This window comes from Dromiciops gliroides, chromosome 4, assembly GCF_019393635.1.
Source record: "Dromiciops gliroides isolate mDroGli1 chromosome 4, mDroGli1.pri, whole genome shotgun sequence".
NCBI classification, from domain to species: Eukaryota; Metazoa; Chordata; class Mammalia; order Microbiotheria; family Microbiotheriidae; genus Dromiciops; species Dromiciops gliroides.
Genome location: NC_057864.1, coordinates 6889767 through 6909893, shown reverse-complemented (window position 1 = coordinate 6909893; position 20127 = coordinate 6889767). Strand labels below are relative to the sequence as shown.

Sequence of the window (20127 nt, the reverse complement as noted above, 5' to 3'; positions counted from 1 at the left end):
CCAGCTGCAGCTCCGCTTGGCCTAGTAAAATATTGATTTTTGCAGGATGCTCTGTAAATATCAATATTTTTGTACCTGAAGTGAAGCAGAGGCCACCACGGGAAATGAATCCTGCCAGCAAACATGCAGCTTTGGAACAAGAAGAGCCAAGCTGGGTGTGATTGGAAAGTCATTTCTTTTGGAAATGGAAGGGAAAGGAAGGGAAGGGGAAGGAGACATGGAAGAGAAAGGAGATAGTCCCTACCTCCAGGCCTTATACTGGAATACCTTCCTGCCTAAAAGCTGTTTGTCAGAACCCATTGTTTTCCTTCCCAAGTAAGCTCAATACCACCTCCTAAACCAGGCCTTCCCTGAGCTCTTGGGCTGTTATTGATCTTTCCCTACTAAGATTTGCTCAGATTTCCTTACCTTCTTTTCAAGGGTAGGACTTTTTCATTTTTTCCTTTTCATTCTTGGCATCTAGTTTAGTGTCTGGCCCATAAATACTAGCTACATGGATGTATGAATATTATATTCCCCCAAAGAATGAAAGATCTGAAGGCAGATCCTGGCTTTGCTTGTCTGTTTGTTTAGTATCTAGCACAATGCTTCCACCTGGTAGGTACTTGGCTGTTTGTTGAATATTATTGGATAGAAAGATAAATACACGCATAGATATAGAGATGACATTTGTAATTTCACCTATACTAAAGAAAGAGACGGAAACAGACACAGAGAGATGCAGCGGCCCAGTGGTGCTAACCCTCCACCTTCACTCATGATAGGGTATATTCATTTTAGGAGGACAAGTTTAAATAGGGGGTGGGCAGACTTGGGGGTGTTGACGTCTGCATCACCAGAGTGATCATGCTGTAGAGTGTGAGTAGGTGTGTTTGCATATACCTGGATAAATGTAGATCTATGTGGTGGTGGTGGTGGTGGTGGTGAGTGGTTTCTGTCATTCCCGCCTCTTCAGGATCCCAGGTGTGGTTTTCTTACTATGAGAGGGGTTTGCCATTCTCTTCTCCAGCTCATTTTACAGATGAGAAAACTGAGGTAGACAGAGTTATATGATTTGTCCAGGGTCACACAGCTAGTCCAGTCTGAGGTCAGATTTGAATTCAGGAAGATGAGTCTTCCTGACTCCAAGCCCAGCACTCTGTGCACTGCAGGGCCACCTCGCTTCCCTTCTATACATCCATGTACACATATGTATAAATATGCTAGAGATCATGTCAACAGAGAAAGCTGTGCATATAAGGCAAAATGAACTCTAACTTTAGTCATCTCTGGAACAATCTCCCATAATACTTTGAGTTTCAAAGAGAGCTTTACATGTTCAGTTTCTGACATTTCAGGAGACAGTGACCTACCTTTTCATTGCAACTTTCTGGAGACATAGGTTGTATGCCATGACGTCCAAAAAGGGCAAAAAGTGGGGAAAAAAGATTTGAAATTTCTCAATTCTGTATCTCTCTTAAAGGGGCTTTGGCACAGTGAAAAGAGCTGCGACTTTGGAGGCAGGGGACCTGTTTAAATTTGGAATTATTGTACATTACCCATAGGAGTTTAAGCAAGTCCCTTCACCTGTTGACTTGTCTGTCAAAAGAAGGTACTGAACTCCTAGAGGTGATATGTAAGGAGCCTTCCTGCTCAAAGTGCTCCGACCCTATGTTTCGATGGTCATCCTTTCAGATCCCTGTACCCACTGATTCTACAGGCAGGGGAGGGGAATACTGACTAGAGGACTGGATCTGAAGTCAGTAAGAACAGAGTTCAAATCCAGTTTTAGACATTGATTAGATGTGTGACCCTGGGAAGTCACTTAAATTTTGTCTGTCTCATTTTTCTCAACTCTAAAGTTGGTCTGATAATAACACTTATTTACTAGGTTCATTGTGATCATCAATTTTATAAACACAGTATAGTGCTTGACACATAGTGGGAACTTTAATGCTTATCTTCCCTTATGCATAAAGCATATGAGAATCGTCTTTGTATGACAGAAACCCCAGGGGTCATTTTGTCCAAAGGTATGTTGAGTCTGTGAGACTAACTTGAATTGAGAAACAAAGGGTCAGCTTTCCATTTCATCATTGTCTCATGCTTTGGGGCTTGGATTAACTCTCTTAGAATTTGATTTTAAAATCTGCTGGGCACCAGAAATGCCTACAGATGTCTTTTTTCCTGGACATTAAAGTCTTCAATTCATTATCTAAAAATATTCTTTAAAGATATCTAGATTGCAAACTTGATCACGCTGGACAGACACCCATGGAGGGCTTATGGGAAGGTAGGTTTCAAAGCCACACATGATGAGTGGGTGTGGATAGCTGGTAACCTGGGCCTTTTCAAACACTGCATAGACCGAGGAAATCACAAGTCTTACCTACTCCTGGAGTTTCTGAATTTCTAAAATCGACCCCAAACAAACGTGATTGACAGATTCGTTGAAGGCCATCTTGTAAAAACAACTGTGGAGAACAACTCTGCCTTCACCATATGTTTGGACTTACTTCTCCTATTAACAAATTCTCCCCTATAGCCTTGTAATGCAAACAGTAATTACCCAATATATCCCTTCAGCTTCAGGCCTTGTTCAAATAAAATGTGATTCATTTTTACAGAACAGGGAGATTTTCCTCTAGAAAAGAAATGATCCCTTTGATTCCTACTAGTAAAGAAATTTTCTGATGGGATACCAGGTGGGTCATTGTTAGGACTGTCATCTTATCCTGGCATTTATTTAATTTCCAACCTTTTCCTGTGTAACTCACATATATCTGAAATAAAATATGCAAATAAATTCAGTCTCTGGAGAAGGGTAAATTCACCCGTGAAGCAGACTACATTTCCATTTTCCTAATGTACTTTGGGCACTTCTGTGTGTCCACTTACATTAGTCTAAGAAAGCATCTTGAGCTCTGTCAGCCCCCAAGATTGTGTTAAAATGACATGGTGAATTTATAGTTCTGAGAATAAATAAAGTCCTGCATAGACAAGGCCTCCAGGACCATGTACATCTGGAAGAAACAGTCTATGCATTTTCAAGGCCTATCAACAGACTCCTTTCCGCAAAAGATGTAATAGATGCTAGAGGATAATAATAGATATCTGTTTTTCGTTTCGTTTTGTTTCTTTGCTCTAAGGATGAAGGCCAGAGACCAAGCGGCCTCACTGCCAGCCTTCTTTCAGAGATGTTGCACTGCTGGTAAGAAAGCATCTGACACTTTCACATGGATCATGCATTTTGACATTAAGCAACTAATAATTAGGCAAAGTACATAACCACATTCTAATGTGCTGAAGGAACAAATATTAATGACTGAAGCAATGAGTTTCCAAAAAGGTATTTGGCACTAAAAAAATCATTCCAGTGACTGTGCTCATAGAGAAAGGGGGGAGGGCATTTGGGGAATCAAAGAGAGTGAGCATTGAAAGGGTCATTTTATGGCGTTAAGGCCAACCTATCCCTGACCAAAAATCCCTTATTCCACTAATTCAAAGAGTGAGGCAAACATTGATTAGGGATGTCTAGTAATTGGCAATGTCTTCTGAATGATCTCATTGTCATCAGGGACCACACTATTGTTCACACATTGGATATTCTCCTGTTGCTGCTGCTCCGGGTGTTTCCCCCATGTGGCAAACGATAGGGCCCACTCAGCAGCTTTCCCTCCCTTCTCTGGTTCTGTCCTCTGGGACCAAGCAGAACCACCACAGAGATGAATCCCATTTCATTAGGGCCTGCACTGTCTAGACTGGGCTTTATTTCATTTTTACTAAAGAAAACAAATACAGAATAGCAGATCGTAATAGTTCCTGGCCCATGTTTACCCCATACCAGCTAGCCTCTTGCCATCCTCCTACCTTCCATCCTTCCCCCCCACCCCAGTAGAAGCTGGCTCTCCTCTTTGGGACTCCAGGTTCCAGCAAATGAGCCCTCACCTTGTCTGGCCAGGACCCAGGCGGCCATGCCGCTTCCTGGACAGCTCCACACAGTTCTGCCCCCAAGCATTCCTGCCTCTTCACCCTAGCTCCATTTTGTAAGGTTCTTTTTGTGTGCTTCTGTGGTTTTGCTGCCAGCATTGAGCACACTGCTTGGCATGGTACTTAATAAATGGTCTATCTCCCTCCCTAGCCAGGTATTTCCCTCCTTTCCTCCCTCCCTCCCTCCCTCCCTCCCTCCCTCCCTCCCTCCCTCCCTTCCTTCCTTCCTTCCTTCCTTCCTTCCTTCCTTCCTTCCTTCCTTCCTTCCTTCCTTCCTTCCTTCCTTCCTTCCTTCCTTCCTTCCTTCCTTTCTTCCTTCCTTCCTTCCTTCCTTCCTTCCTTCCTTCCTTCCTTCCTTCCTTCCTCCCTCCCTCCCTCTCTTCCTACCTAGAGATAGTAATCATAATAAAATGATTTCTATTCAACAAATACAATAAACTAAATCTAACCTCATTTTTTAAAAATTGAAAATTTAAATTTAAATATAAAATAAAATGAAGTATAAAATATTAATTTTGTGCTACTAGGGTGTGTCAAAGCACATCTATGCAACCATGTGGGGGGTAGACTATAAAAAAGTCTAATTCTTCTTTATCATGACAGTCTTTCAACCTGCACTATTTATGTTAAGTTTAAAATATATAGAAGTGCTAAAACAAGGCATATGCTGGTGATTAGGCTAGAAATCATTATTTGAGACATTCATATAGCAAGAGGTTAAAATGAGTTATCTTGATGAACTCAACAAACTTTAATGATGGTTTAAAATGAGAGTCGAAGGTGACAGTTAAGATTCTAAAGTCTGACCTTAATTCTACCATTTGCAAAATGGCCAGATTAACGCCAAGGCTTATGAGGGTCTAAATCTACCTTGCAAAAGCCAAATTCCCATCCAGTGGAAATAGACGCCTCTGTAATATAAAGAATTAATTGTTATTTGAGGTTTTTATGCCTCTGCGAGCATTGGCCTGGGGCTCCGCAAACTGCATGGTGCTCTACCCACTGGTTGTAGCCCTTGCCAGGGCTCTGGCACCTCATGTCATCACCACTCGAAGACGCCTACATGGGCCTGGGAAAATTATAATGATTGGAAGCCTAGTGAGGGCAGTCATGTGACTGTCAGAGTGACCATCCCATTGGCTGGGACTATGTGGGGTGTTTCTAGGTTTGGGGGAGGAGAATTGGGCATTCTAGGCGGAAGCTGGAAAGCGACAGGCATTCTGCTGCGTATTTTCAGCTGATTCCTGAGTGGTGGCATTTTTTTAGGTATTATAATTTCCCTTTCCCCATTTTTATTTCCTTTCCCTTGATCCTACTGATCCTGTTTGTGTTTTTTTTTTTTTTTTAAGTTTGTTCTTGTTAAAATAAATCTTGGGGCAGCTAGATGGCGCAGTGGTAAAGCACCGGCCCTGGATTCAGGAGTACCTGAGTTCAAATCTGGCCTCAGACACTTGACACTTACTAGCTGTGTGACCCTGGGCAAGTCACTTAACCCTCATTGCCCTGCAAAAACAAAAACAAAAACAAAAACAAAAACAAAAATAAATCTTGTTCTGTTTTGAGGGAGGCTGCCAGTCTCCTTCCTTGTCCCAATATTGCAGCGAGCCACTTAGCTAGCACTCCCCAATTAAAAATTGGTCCCCACAGTCTTCATTTAGTGATGGTTCTCTTGGAGTCTATAACCACTCAAAAATGCTCAGGGATTCTTCACTGTCATAAAATAAAATCCAGCCTCAGTCTAGGATTCAAGGTTTCATCAAGACCTGATCCCCATTGGCTTTTCAGACCTGGTATCTCAGTATGCATTCATTCATTCCTCCAAGAAAGGTTGGGTCATCACTTCAGGGGAATCCTGTAGAGGGTCTCTGAGGCCTCTTCCAGTTCTGAAATCTTGGGACTACACTCTTCCTGGGCCTGGGCATGGCCCTTCTCTTACTATAACTTAAGCCTGTACTACTTTCTTGTCTGTGTTTTTACATTCTTTGCATCCCTAGAACTCATTCTGTCACATAGACAGTATGTAAGAAATACGTGCTGGCTTGGTTTGACCAAGCTAAAACATCACAGGGTTGACTCATAGCCAGTCTATGTTCCATTTAATATACAAGAATATTTCAGATAAATGACTCATCATGCATCCTTATCTTTTCCTTATGAAATGGAGTTTTTGAATCCACGTTATATGCATTTGCATTTAGATTAGAGTAGAAAACTCTCAATTTAGGATGACCTGAGCTCAAATCTAGCTTTTGGCCTCATGACAGGCACATAGTAGGCACTTAGAAATTTTGAATTATCCTCCCTACTAGACTTCTGAACCCTTTGACCCTTCCTTTCTCCCTGTACTCACATGTGTATTTTCATCTAACACAAAATTTCCTTTCCTACCCCCTTCTTCCCTCCATTTGTCCTCCCATCTCTGTTCAATGAAGTACTGCTCCTGCTCTCAGGCCTAGCTCAAATGGAATTGCACTCCATGAAGCCTTTCCTGACTCTGTCCCCAGTAGCCCACTCAGAAGATGGAAATAATCTCCAAGTGGCACCATGGCTTGTGCTTCCTTGTATCTCCCCAATAGCAAATCACATCATACCTGGAAGATGCTTCTGTATACTTCATCTCTCTCCAGCTAAATGATCACATCTTCAAGGGGAGAGCTAACATCCCTGATCTTTGTACCCTATCGGCATCCCCAAGGTGCCCTAACATATGCAAGCAGGCATTTGTTCAGTAAATATTTGTAGATTGAATCAAGCTGAAAAGCAGGTTTGCTTTGAATTCTAGATTTCCTCTATAAAAATCACAAATGCTGTTAAAAATCACATTGGGCTGGCAATTAGCTTAGAACTATTCAGAAGCTTGACCCAAAGACAACAGAAACTGGACCAGGCTTCAAAGATTGTTTTTTTTTTCCTCCCAGACTGTTTTCTTGGGCTAGATTGCCTTTTGGAGCTCAGCATTCTGGAGGGCATTTGGACATTAAATGTACATTCTAAGATTTAAGATGGAAGATTTAAGCCATCTTCTCCTCTTGGGCTCTAGGAATGGAAACAAAGAACCCCAAATGTCAACTTTCACTCACAGTGACTCTTTTCCAACCAACTTAATTGACACTATTGATTGACAGAGTGGCAAGCAGAAAGCTTCAATACAATGCGTAAGGATGGTTTAAGTTTTGATTTAGAAGAACTGGGTTTCAATCCTGCTGTGATTATGATTGGTTTAGGGAATTTCCTCCTGCCACCAATACCATTTAGCAAGTCCTCTGCAACTGACTTTCTCACCAGCACTGAGAAGTTAAGCACCTCATCTTGGTAACAAAACCCACATGGATCAGAGGCAGAAGAGGAACCAAAATATTCCTGAACACTGTCTCCCAACAGATATAAGGAAGAATGGCTTAGTGTCATTTTCTCCTGATCTGATGTGTGTGAACCAGGTTCTGTCTCTTAAATGCTCTGTAACTCTGTAAGAGTTTACCAGCTATTAAATGATCCATATAACAGGTTGCTCTAGATATTTAGGTGGTGCCATGGTTAAGTTGTCTGACTTAAGGTAGGAAGATCTGAGTTCAAACAGTGCCTTAGTGAGTCAAGAGCTACGTGGCCCTGGAAAAATTATTCACCTCTCTTTAGCCTCAGTTTCTTCATCTGAAAATCAGAATCCAAATAGCACCTACTTCACTGATTTATGAGAAGATCAAGGACAGTAAGACATGTAAACTGGTTTCCAAACCAAGAACTGTCACTGTTGTTGGTTTTCTGCCAGAATATCTAAATGGAGCTCGGAGGTGGAAAGAGAGAAAGATGGAGGCACTGACCTTTGGCAAAGTGTTCTATCAATTAAAATAAATGATAAAGAAAGCTCTCAAATTGATCAGAAATCATAGAAAATGCATGACTTTCATCCTCAGAGCATGATTTAGGGTGCTTGGGTGGATTTTCTCTAACCTTCCAAACTTCAAAAAATGTTTTTCTTCTAAGGAGATTAAAAGAAAACCTAAGTAATTATAATCCAGTGGTGTTGTGCATGGTAGTGAATGAGGCACCAATGAGTTTGACATTTCCAAGGAGCAATGCTGCTCCTATGTTGTATTTCTGTCTGCCCATACCCATTCTTTAGCCTTCTTTCCACTGGTTGGACTCCCCAATAGTTGATGACTGCACGTGATCATGGCAGACAAGAGTCAAGGGAAGCCATAGACTCACTGGACTAGAGATAGGGGATAGCTCAAAGCCCATTAGTTTGACCCTTTTATATTACAGATGAGGAGAATCACGCCCAGGGACAAAGAGACTTGTTCTGGTCACACAGCTGGTCAGTTTGGGCTACCTAATTTTCCAGCTACTGCTTAAAGGACAGTTTCATTCTCCTTCCAAATATCATTTCTCCTTCCAAATTTCATTTCTCCTTCCAAATATCAGTAAATATGCTATTGTTCTTGTTGTCATTATTGTCATTGTTGTTGTTACAGTGAGAAGGAAATCTGTGTTCAGGGAGATTTTCTCCTGCCATTTGTTCGTTTAGTTAGGACTATAACAAAGAGTATGTGCACTGCAGAAACAACTCTCCTGAACTTTAGTTTGATCCATAAGACCAGATATTCCTCAAACTGATCATTTTCCAACTTTGAGTGTCATGCTAAGGGTTCAGTCCATAAAGCTATTTCTTTAGAGGGGCAATGTGGTTAAGTGGATAGAGCCTTAGTTGTGGAGTTGGGAAGATCTGAGTTGGAATAAGACCTTAAACATGAACTATCTGGGTGACCCAGGGCAAGTCACATAACTTCTTGGCCTTTGGTTTCCTCAGCTATACAATCAGATTGATGATAGTGCCCTCCTCCTAGAATTGGCTGAGGGAGCAGAGGAGGTGATATGAAGCACTTTACCAATTTAAGCTACTACTGTAATTGGAGCAAGGAGGTGCTGGGGACTATTGTTTATTTTTGTTTGTATTGCAGTGGTTGTTGTTGTTGGTGGTGGTGATGCTGATGGTGGTGGTGGTGTTGGTAGTGATCTTAAACTGGACCTGCGGTTTCATCTGTAGTAAGAAATTCTGGCAGGGGAACTTCCTCTCCCAATGCAAATCAGCACCTCAACAACTTACATACATCTTAGGCATTCAGGCGATTTTAAATCAGGGCAGCTCATAATCTTGCTCACAAGCAACAGCTGAATTGGCTCACTCTGGCCCCAGGCTCCTCCTCATTTCTCTCCTAAAATATGGATGGTACACTAGGACTCATTTAGTCAAACTGATGTACCAACCTACTCTACAAGCTCCCTGATAAAGGTTGAAAATTTACCTCTATTTGATGATGGGCCTTCACTACCTCAAAACAAACAAACAAACAAAACACAAACCAGCATCTTTGTTTCCTGACAGATTTTATTGTTCAAAAGCTCTCAGAGAGTACCTTACATTTAAGGTATATTGTATATCTCCTGCATGGACACTTTTTGGCATGTTTTCTCCATTATGACCATGTGAGCTTCTGAGGGCAGAGACAATGCTCTGACCTCCCTTTGTATTTCCAGTCCTTAACACAGTGCCTAGCAAATACAAGGAGCATAAGAAATGGTTGTTGACTTCCTCCCTCTACTGACCTAAACATCTCCTTAGTGTTGATCTTTAAAAGCACAATCCTAGCTGCTTATCTGGCTATTTCTCCTTTCCTCCCCCTTCAAAAACATATTTCTAAATTGATGTGACTCCTTAAAAGATCAGCAGTCCTGGTGAGTAAAGATGCTGTAAAAATGAAGCTGCAAAAGGCTGCCAGGGCAAACACTGTTAACAAAATCCCTTAAAATCATCAGACCAAATTTAGAGACTCCTCGGACTCTGTCCAGCCAGCTTGTCAGTTTCATTTGCAATTGAAGAGAAGGGAGGGAGGACGGGAGCCCAAACAGGTGTTTGCTTTCTTTCTTTTGATTTTTAATGGAAAAAAAACAAAGATCTCACCCCAAGCAATGCTTGGCCAGCTGTGAAATGTTGCTGACACCTGCGGCTGCCACATTCCCCACTGGTGAGATAGGTCGGTAACAGTGAAAGACAGATGATCCAGTGAAGTACAAAAAGCAGGAGGGGGGAGCACAGGAAGGATCAGGAGGGAGGAGGACTGCATAAAGGCAAGAGGAAGACAGAAAACAAGACCTACAGACAAACCATCCTGGAGACAATGTCGGGAGGAGGAGGGATCACCTGGGATCAAACTGGCTGATTGCCGATTACAAACTGGCGTGAATTACAAACAACACACAACTACTGTTCATCCAGACCTCCCTCCTTCCTCCCTTTCTTTTCCCCTGTTCTGATTTCATGAAACTCTTAAGAAGTGGGGGTGAAAATGAAATGACTTCCTTATCCTAATGTTCTATACCCACTGGGTGCCAGTAAAGACCTCACACTTTTCTTCTGGGTTTTCTTATCCCAGATTTTTCTCATTTATTTGTTTCCTAGGAACAAGAATGGCCAAAATTCACTTGAAGGCAGCAGAGTTGTGCTGAATGCTGATCAAATGATACTGGCCATAACCCTAGGCATGTCTGGGTGCCTTGAGGAGGCACAGGCAGGAGAGGGATTTCTCCAAGTTGAAAAGGGAATTTGAAAAGGTCTCATGGTCTCCAGAGTGTGATTTTTTAAAAAAGTGATGACATAAGATAGACTTTCATGTCAATATATAACCTGTATTCACACTAGGTTATAACTAGGATTCACACCTTCAATGCTTCTTCCCTGAAATAGCTTGCTTCAGGATGAACATTATAAAAGGAAGCCTACTATAGTGCACAAAATGTTCCTGGTGTCTCATTTTTGCTCTGACGCTAACTTTATTTGAGAATTAGTGAAGATACTTAATCCTCCTTGGACTCAGTTGACGCTTTTGGAAAATGAGGGGGTTGAACTTGATGACAATTAAAGTTACTTCCAGCTCCAAATCCCTTTTAAAAAATCAGTCTTCTTTCTGACATTTAGCAGTTGTTTGGTCTTGAACAACTCAATTAAAATCCAATACCTCAGTTTTCTCATCTGTTAAATTGGTATATTAATACCAATTCTAACATTCTGTGGATGCTTTGAAGATCATCAACTGTGCATGATGTATGCAAATTTCTTTGTTTCTCTCTAACACTATCCATTTATTCATTTATTGATTGATTCAACCAAGGTATTGGGGAAGCTAGGTAACACAGTGGGTTATGCACTGGCCCTGGAGTCAAGAGAACCTGAGTTCAAATCTCACCTCAGATACTAGCTGTGCGACATTGGAGAAGTCAATTAACATCAATAACTTTAAACATCTGGGGCCATTTCCAGTTGTTGTGATATCTCTATCTCTATCTCTATCTCTATCTCTATCTCTATCTCTATCTCTATCTCTATCTCTATCTCTATCTCTATCTCCATCTCTATCTCTATCTCTATCTCTATCTCTATCTCTATCTTGGCACTGAACCCAGATGGCTCTGGAGGAGAGAGTGAGGTTTGTGACCTGGTAGAGCCTTCCCTCACTTAAATCCAATTCAATTCACTGCAAGTCATGACCACCTCCTGATGTTATTGTCTTATTTGAGAATGAAGGACAACCAACAATAACCAGTGTATTAGGCATATGCTCTGTCTAGAATACTATTAGGGATTGAATGAGAAACAAAATTTAGATAAAACAATCAATCATCAATATAAAGCATTATAATAAATGTTATATATTGTTATATTTTTTCAAATCTTATCTGTGATTTTAATTTATTTTATTTTACTTTTTATTTTTGGCAGGGAAATGAGGGTTAAATGGCTTGCCCAGGGTCCCACAGTGTCAAATATCTGAGGCTGGATTTGAACTCACATCCTTATGAATCCAGGGACAGTGCTTTATGCGCTATGCCACCTAGCTGCCCCGCTGTGATTTTAATTTGTATAAAGGACTTCTGAAAAGGATACTCTATCAACAGGGAGAAACAACTGATCTTCATCTTATATTTTTAGAGTGCTAGTTGTCAGAGGCTTTGTATGAGATAGGAAACCTGTAGAAGTAATTATATGGAAAAAAGAGTTGGGCACAACTTTCTCTTAGTTCAAGCTAAATAATAGTGATTTATGTCCAGCCCTGGTCAGCTGAATTATCTGCAGTATTTACCCAGCCAGGTAGTATCATGAACTCCCTCATATGTAACTGGCTATGGATCTCTGTGACTTTTGGGATTGAAAACCCATGTGTTGTCTGAATAAGAGGCCCTATTTTAATTGGGCTTGTGATGGCTTCTAAGCTGGAAAATTCCACTACAGGCGATCCCTGGGCAAGATCTTCACCAGGGCTTCCCCCTGAAGCTGGACCTGTGAGAGTATTTCCATCAATGACATTCTTTTTTCCTCTTACTAATACTACTGTTCCTACTTCTGAAATAATAATTATTATAAGAAGGTAAGAAGGAGGAGAGATGTGGGAAAATGGCTAATTCAGACTGTTAAGAGAAAAATAAGCTGATAAATGTTATCCTGGAAAAAATTGCAAACCCTTGTGTTTCTTAATTATCTTACATATTACCTTCATTGTGATCTGGAACATGCTGATGAAGGTCAATTTGGACACCATGGGTGCTGAAGAACATGCAGAGTCTTCTCACAGAAAGGGGGCTGGGAGAGAATCGAAGGATTCCAAGTGTATTAGCATGCTCAGCATGTCCAGGAAGTTTATTACCAGCAAGTGCCTGAATAAGATGCAATAGGTTTTAGAGGGGATGATACAGAAAAGCTGTAGTGGGTGTGTTGATAATATCTGTGAAAAAAATGGATGTCTAGAGAGTGCTGGGATTATAGGAAACATCTGTGGGTGTGTTTGGTACATTTCAAATGGGAGCATGACAGTGGACGAAACAATATAAAGTAGAGCAGACATGACATTTGGAAGGGGCCCTGTGAAATAATTGGGTGACTAAGTGGACCCAAAGGAAAATACTGGGAAGATATTTACAAAGCAGGATAAATCTTGCTTTTCTGTGCTTCAGGGGCACATCACATATTCTGCTGTGAAAAGAATGTGAACTGGGAATGGATGGATTTTAGAATGTGGCTGTTGACAAAGGGAAGTCTTCCTGCACATTCTCAACAGTCAGCATTTATCATGTTCTCTTTCAGCCATTTTTTATCTTCTAATTTTCAGAATGTCAATTTCTACCTGTGTTAATATCGTCCTTTAGTGGAGATGGAGATGCAGAGTGACATGGGAGCATTTCTGTGTCACCAGCTCTGTGCCAGGCATTGCTTTGAGTGCTTTATACATCTTATCTTCTTTGATCCTCACAACAATCTTTCAAGGTGGTGGCTACTATATTGTCTCCACTCTACACTTGCAGAAAGCGAGGCAAACAGAGGCTGAGTGATTTGCTAGGGGTCACATAGGTAGGCCACATTTGAACTGAAGTCTTCTGATTCCAGTTTAGCCCCCTGTCCTGCCCACTTTGGTACCTTGCTTCCTCTTAATAGTAGGAAAAGCACTGGATTTAGTCAGAGGATCTGGGTTCCAATCCTACCTCTCACTTTTACTATGAGTTTGCTGTGATGTCAGCCATTTAACCTCAATAGGCCTCAGTTTCCTTATCTGTCCATATGGGAGTTAGAATAGGTAACCTCTACTCTTCCTTCCATCTCCGAATGTATGAACCTATGATCTATTTATGTCTCATGTGAAGAAAGTAACCCTAAAGTATTAAATAGCACAAGCTCCACCCTCCACCCCAATATTACTTACAAGTATTTTACACACAAGCTCAGGGGTGCATTGTTGGATATCTCTGTACAGGTCTGTCTAATAAAACTAGAATGTCTCATTCCCCAAGAAGCTAGAGCATCATTATTTAATACACAAACATTCTCAAAGAACATCTTTACCTAGTAGGAGTTTGATCCATTTGTGATGGCAGTGCCTAAATTTTCAAAGGGATGCAATCTTACAGATATTTTGAAATAAGGATGCTCAGATTTATGTTTTCCAATTTTGTCTTACTAAAATGGAAGGCATTTGAAACTAGAAAGAAAAAGAAACATCAGTTAACCAGCATCTATTAGGCACTTACTGTATGTATGGTAAGTGCTAGATATACAAAGAGAAAGCAAAAGCAAAAACAACACTCTCTATGCTCATGGAACTTTTATTCTGAGCAAGAAACTATCTGTGAACCAAGAAACCACATGAGATAAATGCAGCCAAGATGGAAAGTAATCTGAGAGAAGATGGTCCCAGAGGCTAGAGGAGGTGGGTTGGACCATCAAGAGAGCTCTCCTGCAGTAGGTGGCTATTATCTGAGTCCTGGAAAGGCACAGGGATTCTGCCATTTGAAGATTTGAAGGAGAGATTCCTTGTGTGGGGAGGAGGTAGAACAAAGGTAAGAACTCAGGCGATGTTCAGGTTCTTGGAAAGGAACATCAAGGGGCCACTATGTGGAGAGCACCTTGACTCCACCAAGACAATTTGGAGGGGACAATTCTGTAGTCTTAGAAGAACTGGTTCTCAAGATATTTGTTAGTGAGAATGGAATTGGCCAAGATTCCTTGGTACTGATTTAACCCTCAGAACTGAAGCAACTCAGCATCAAGGACAGCCATCACCAAAGACAATCGGTGACTAATGGAAAGACCCCAAAGATACTTTAGATCTCCAGCTCTGGTATCTACCCAGCATGAAGGTGCTAATAAGGTGACAAGATAACATTGTAGTGTCTCAAGTCTCACCTATAGTAAAGGAAGGAAAGAAATAAGCATGTATTAAGGACCTACTATGTGTGATATTCTGTGCTAAGTGCTTTACAAATATCATTTTTTATTCCTCCAAACAACCATGCTAATTATCCCCTTTTTGCAGTTGAGGAAACTGAGGTAGGTTAGTGTGCCATGGGACAGCTAGGTGGTACAGTGCTGGGCCTGAAGTCAGGAAGATCTGACTTCATATCTGGCCTCAGACACTTACTAGCTGTGTGACCTTGGGCAAGTTACTTAACCCAGTTTTCCTCAATTTCCTAATCTGTCAAATGAGCTGAAGAAAAAAAAATGGCAAACCACTTCAAGATCTTTGACAAGAAAATCCTAAATGAGGTAAAAAGAGTCAGACACAGGACAGCTAGGTAGCTCAGTGGATAGAGCACTGGCCCTGGAGTCAGGAGGACCTGAGTTCAATTCTGGCCTCAGACACTTAACACTTACAAGCTGTTTGACCCTGGGCAAGTCACTTAACCCCAATTGCCTCACCAAAAAAAAGTCAGACATGATGGAAACAACTGAACAACAATTGAAACAAGAATGTGCCTTGATGAACATTTAGCTTAGGGAACTTACTTTGATATTGAAAATCTTCTTTAGAAAACATGCTAAGAAGTCTGAATGTTGCTAAAACATGTCTTTGGTCATTCTGTATATTGGCAGGCTTTGTCCTGCCAATATCTCATTGCTAGACAGTCCTTATTTGCTGTCAGCTCCATTAGACTGTGAGCTTCTGGAGAGCAGGGACTATCTTCCGCCCTGCTTTTTACCCCTTGTGCTTATTCCAATTCTTGGTACACAACAGACAACTGATAAATGCTTCTTGGCTGGCTGACAATGGGGGTATTCCGTCATGTTCTGTGGACCCTGGTGTAGGAGGGACATTGATGTCTAGTGGGGACAAAGGGGAGAGTGAAAGCTTCCAATTCATGCCAAGTAAAGGAATCAGGGAAGTAATTGGAGATTTTAGGCTGAAGAAGAAAGATTATGGCATTTAAGGGCTGCTGAAATATCAGAAAGCATCTGGGGCAGCTAGTTGGCTCAGTAGATGGAGTGCTAGGCCTGGAGTCAGAAGACCTGGGTTCAAATGTGGCCTCAGATATCTATTAGCTCTGTTACCCTGACCAAGTCACTTAACCCACTTAATCCACTGGAGTAGGAGATGGCAAAATATGCTAGTATGTATGCCAAGAAAACCCCATGGACAGTATGGTTGAACATGATGGAATAATAAGAAGAATCAGGAAACTGCTTTTTCTGCTTGGTCTCAGATGACCAATATAGGAATAATGAACAGAAGCTACCAACAGGTGAATTTATGCTTGGAGTAAGGGAAGAAAATAACAAACAAGCATTCAATCAATTAACATTGTCCAAAAGGGACTGGACTGTCTCAGTATGTAGCGCAGGGCCAGGCCTTCAGGTAAAGAATAGATAAACCCTCCCCCAGATGGTAGAGAGTGGCTTCTGGAGGAGGTACGGGTGGAACGTCATGGCCAACAAAGTTCTTTCCAGGTTGCAGATTCTGTGCTAGAACATATCATTGTTTACAAATGTCTTAGGATCAAAAATGTCTGAGTTCAGACAGGTGCTGACACAGTTAACACACGGGCATTTTCTGAATTGAATTGAAATACCCGTACAAAGTGATAAACCCTATAGTCTGAATGCCATGTTCATTGGCTCTGATTTTCAGATCAGAAGCTGATAAAGCTTATGAATTTAAAAATCCTAGATTCCCAAAGAGACCAATTATGCATCCAAATACGTACTTTTCTCTGTTTTTAAGCATTTTTTCGACTTCCTAAAATATTATTTGCACATCACTCTTTCCAACTTAATGTAATGACACTTGGTTAAAACACCACAATGAGAATAGCTCCCATTTATAAATGACTTTACAGTTTACAGAAATTCTCTTCACAGCTGGTGTTAGGTGGCCCCTGAGGTCCTTTACGCCCTTAGATCTGTGATATTATGTAATACTGGGTGAGTTGGAGAGATGTGTGGGATCACAGAGACAAGCTAGAAAGAATCTTAGAGAGCTAGTCCAATACTCTCACCTACAAATAAGGAAACCGAGGCTTGGATAAAGTAAAATGCCTTGGTTAAACTCACACAGCTCCTGGGAGTTCAAGGCAGAATTGGAACCCACATCCTTTGCCTCTGAAAACAGTTCTCTTTCAACTGTGCCTTATTTTGTAATTGACTCAACCTTAGGCGTTGCTAGTGGTCATGATGCTAACTGATGGGGCCAGGACTCAATTCTGACCCACAGTCCAGGTCGTGCTGCAATCTGCTAAGTGGAGTGGCCCACCCCACCTGCCCAGGACCCAGAACTTTCATGCAGAAGACACTGTGGTTCTTGCATCATGGATCGCTTCCATTTCAGGAGCACTTTCAGATTAGCCAAGTGATTGACACTTATTTTCTCATTGGACCCTCACAACAGCTCTGGGAGGTAAGTGCCATCTTTAGCCACATTTCCCAGATGAGAATTCAGAAGAGAAAAGCAGAGGGGAGAAGCAACTTTCAGAGAAATCTAATGATCTGCATTGCCAGGTTTAATTTCTGTGTTGCATGGACAGTGACTCTCCTCTCAGCCTTTCCCGACCATGTTGTCATAACTTCTTTATTGAGGAAACATCCTTGGAAGACACTCCCTGAGAATGTGTCCAGTTATTTAGCTCCTTAATGGGTACACTCAAGAAAAGTTATTTGTGGCTCCCTCTGCTCAGGAATGAGGTAGGATTCTGAGGAAAGCCTGACAGAATCTTCTATTTTTGCCCAGGAGTGTCTTTAAGGCTGTGTTTTATTCTTTCTTTGCAATGGACAATTATTCCAGGCAAAAGATAAATAGAATAACAATGAGAAAAGTGTAGTTGGTCATCAGTCTAGGTGGTTGTGCTCTGCTCCTCATGACTTCCATCTGTTGGGGGCAGGAACCACCAGCCACCCAATCTACAATCAATTAACAAATATTTATTAAGCACCTACTATGTTCCAGGAGGGTTGGGATCTGCCGGTGTTACCCACGCTAGGGAATGGGGTCTTGGAAAACCCTGACTCTGGAATCAGGAACTCAATCCATATCCGGACTCTGTACCTTATTACCCACCTGACCTTGCCAAGGCACTTCCTTAAGTATAAAATGAGTGTGTTGGACTAGATGACCTATAAGGTCCCTTTTAACTCTCCACGGTCCTACAAAGCACTCATCAAACACAGATGTGTCTGTTTCTATCCCAAGGGCACCAAAATAACAGGATGGAGATAGAGGATTTGGTCATCTAATCAAACTCCTTAATCTTCAGTAAAAAGGAAGCCGAGGCCCAGAAGGGCAAGATCCAACCTAATTTGTAGCTTTGCTTTACTGACTGTCCCTCACAGAAAGGCTGTTTCCTCTCCCTCATCTCCAACTCAGTTCCTGGTTTCATGGAGTTAAGGGAATTGAGTGATCCTGGAATCTGGGACTGGAAGAGAAGTGAGAGGCTTTGAGCCAACTCCTTCAACTTACAGGAGAGGAAAGCACAGCCCAAAGCCAGGGGCTGAGTCACAAGATTCCACAGCAAGGTAGCAGAAGAGCAAGACCCCAGCCCCAATCCCCTGCCTCGGGAGCCATAGAGGACTAAGTGAGGGAGGTGTCATCTCTTCTGAAGGGAGGCCAAATGGCTCCATCCGAATACACAGTCATACCTGTGTTTGTCTTGTTCCTCTGCACAGTGCCCTTGGATCTCTAGAATATGAGAGCAATAATACAAAACCAAATTCTAATTTACAAATAGAGCAGTTAAGCTTCCCCTTCGTGGCTTATGTTCTCAGAAAAAGAAAAAAAATTCTCAATGGGATTTTCCTAATTATGAACACTCGGGGTAATATGTTTATATAATCATATTTCTCATCTAACTGAAAAGAGACAGTAGATTGAAGCTCTTGCCTTATTGGGTCATTACATTTGAGCAATGAAATGCAAATGCATATCTATTTATAGCTGTCTTTCCCCAAACTATGTATGTGTGTATACATACAGCAAAGGGCACACACATTTATGGCATGTATGTGTGTACATGTATGCATGTATAGGTGTGTGCATATGTGTATTACATAATATGTATGTATATGTGTATATGTGTGTGTGCATGCATGTCTGTGTATGCTTTTGTATGACCTTGTCAAAGCAATTTCCTCAACTATAAAAAGTGTATTGGACTAGTTGACCTCAGAGGTCCCTTTTAACTCTCTGGTTCTACAAAGCCTTGAAGGGTATATTCATCAAACAGATGGGCCCATTTCCATGCCAACGGTCCCAGAACAACAGGGATGGAGATGGCAAGCTTGGGGACAACAGCCAGAGGGAAATTGGCAGCCTCCAAAGTGTTTGGTGACTCCCTGCAGACCATTGCAAACTTCCAAGTCCTTGTTCTTCCCTTCTGGGTCCCAGCCACACAGCTCTGAGGCTTCTCTTCTCTCACTCTCAGCAAGCTGGCTGCGTTCTCCTCTCTGGGCCTTTATTCCCATTGTTTCTCATACTTAAGGTATTCACTCCCATCCTTCCCCAATCCTCCACAGATCTTGGGTGATTTCCCATGCCTCCCTCAGTGTCTGGTACTCTCTACCTGGCAGCGTATGAGTTTCATCAATTTTGGTTTAATTGATCAATTGGCTAAGTAGCAGCTGAACCACCCCCTCCCCCAGGAGGCCCTCCTGATGCCAGCACTAGTACAATACTTCATAGCTCCTGAGCTGGGAGGGACCTTAGAGGACAGAACATGATGAAGCTGAGACTCAGAAAGGGAACGAGGCTGTGGGTCTGGAGCATCTAGTGTGGATTTTAGATTCCACCTCATCCCAACCCTTCATGTAAGAGATGAGAAAACAAAGGCACAGAGAGTCTGAGGGGATTGCCCAAGGCCACAATGCAGGAATGAGTAGAGCTAGGCTTAGAAGCCTAGGTCCTCTGTTAGTAAAGCCCTTCTACTTCCCACCTTGACCCTCTGTCTCCCAGGAGTTACCTTCAATGCTATCTGGAAGAGAACTCTCAGGTGATCTCTTCTGATACATGATTAATGATTTGTTGGCGTGTCCCTCCCCACTACCAGGCTATAAGATATATTAGGGCAGGAACTATGTTTAATCTACATTTTGTATCATTGTTACCTCAAACCATCTTTTGCCTACAGTAGATGCTTAATAGATACTTGTTTGTTGAATCAATAGGAAAAAACACTCAAAAATAACCCCTGCCATTTCATATGAGCTTTCATTGAAGGAAGTAGGTATGGTAAAATTAGAGAAGACAGGTAGAAGAGAGTGTCAATCTTTAAGCATGTGGAAGGCTTTTATCTGGAGGACAGGCTAAATTTATTCTGTTTGGCCCCAGAGGACTGGGCTAGGAGAAATAGGAGTAA

General features: G+C 41.7%; 1 protein-coding gene across 1 annotated transcript in view; it reads right to left on the bottom strand.

Moving 5' to 3' along the window:
• The window catches only part of NEGR1 (neuronal growth regulator 1), an 884782-nt gene that overhangs the window by 518281 nt on the left and 346374 nt on the right, over positions 1-20127 (bottom strand). The gene's annotated exons all lie outside the window — the stretch shown is intronic.